This window comes from Panthera tigris, chromosome A2, assembly GCF_018350195.1.
Source record: "Panthera tigris isolate Pti1 chromosome A2, P.tigris_Pti1_mat1.1, whole genome shotgun sequence".
Lineage (NCBI taxonomy): Eukaryota > Metazoa > Chordata > Mammalia > Carnivora > Felidae > Panthera > Panthera tigris.
In genome coordinates, this window is record NC_056661.1 from 136,116,673 (window position 1) to 136,118,454 (window position 1,782).

The 1,782-nt window shown below is 36.0% G+C and overlaps 1 pseudogene; it reads left to right on the forward strand.

Annotated features, from left to right (window-relative positions):
• Positions 1-932: 932 nt before the first annotated feature.
• Positions 933-1,581, forward strand: LOC102970064 (annotated as a pseudogene).
• Positions 1,582-1,782: the final 201 nt, after the last annotated feature.

The following is a 1,782-nucleotide window of genomic DNA, read 5'->3' on the forward strand; positions in this document are numbered from 1 at the left end:
TTTTACCTCTTAGCTGTAGAGCATAAAAATGTTTCCTATTTTATTAAAGTATGCAGATCTCTTTGGAATTAGATTCTTTAAACAATATGACATTTTAATGAGTATGACATATGAGCCCTTACAAGCCTGAATTTCAACAGATCAAGTTAAATTAAATAACAGAGACAGGTACCGTATGGTAAGCTACCTAGGAGAAATTACAGTATACTGCTATTTGTATTGTAATGATTTTTTTTTATGCTCACTGTTACAAGAAAAGAAGACAGAATAAGGAATCATTATGAACAAAGAAAAAAGCATGGTAGAGGACATTTTTAGATTCAACTAAATCTACCTACTCTTGTGTTCTTTTAAGCATTTGTGAAAGGCTAATATGGCTAGAATATGGTAAAATCATAGTGAATATAAGAATCTTCTTGGTCTTTATACCTCCAGTATTTCTTCTCATTACTGCCAGAATTATTTTATAAGATAGAAATCTACTTTAAAAATGCAGAAGACCTTTGTCTTGTTTTTAAGTAACCTTTCCTACCTCAATTGGTATGAATCTCTTCCTCAGCCCTTCTTATACCAGAATATGGACTCAAAACACTCCACACCCCCCTCATTTTCTGAAAAGGTCATGACTCAAGTCTTTGATTTTGCAGATTCTTCTTCTTAAGATGGCCTTTCCCATCTGCATTAGTTTCCAATTGCTGCTTTAACAAACTACCACCATAAATTTAATGGCTGAAAACAACACAAATTATTGTCTTAAAATTGCAGAGAAGGCTGAAATGGTTTGGTGGGGCTGTGAAACACTGGCACCTTCTGAGACTGTTACCTTGGACTTGTCTTTTCTTCTTTCATTCCCTTTTCCAAAGGTATAACCTTCCCTTTACCCCAAACCCTGGCCATGAACTTCTTGCTTGAGGACATTGAAAACTAACTGATTTGAAAATGGAAAACCAAGAACCAATTCTCAATATACCAAACAGGCTTTTATTTCAAAGGAGTTCATTTCAGAGGGAAAATGGGTCAAGCTTGAAAAGGCAATGTACATGGATCCTACTGGTAAATGTAGAACTTGGGAACTGTAAAAAGTACAACCAGAAAAAGGGCAGTTGAATGATGGTATGGCAGTTATCTCACCCCTGAAAAGAACTTGTGGTGAGTGCCTCATTCTGGGGAAATAGTTCTGACTGCCCATAGGAGGCTAATGCCTAGAATTACCCCCCAGTTCTCTTGGATGATCATGAAAACCCAGAATCAGCTACTCTTCTGGAGTTTGAGGATGAAACTGGCTATGAAGCTGATGTTTTTCAATATTCTCCAGCTCTCTGTATGGATCCATGTATGTCAAATTGTACACGCACTTCATCACAGTGACTTAATGGAGATAATGCTGAAAATGTAAGACTCAAAGCAAATCCAGAGATGAAGAATTTGTGTAAGTGATGTCTTTGAAATGATCTGCTTAAGAGACTTGACACTCTGGTAGCTGAAGAACTTCTGACAGTGGATGCCAGAGTCAATCCCTATGTTCTGGTGCTGACGCATGCAAACACAAAGCCATTTAAGGTATCCTTTTTGACATTTTAAGGCCAAGGAACAGTTGCCATGTTTTTGTAAACAAAATCACCAGACCACCTTCATTAAGAATTTTCATTCAGCTTAAGTTTAATATATATTTGAAATTATTTTTTTCACAAAATTAAAGCAGTGGAGAATGAAAAAAAAATCCACAAGTGGAGTGGTATCTGAAACAATGACAGAACATAAATATTAATTAGATCCTGGGAA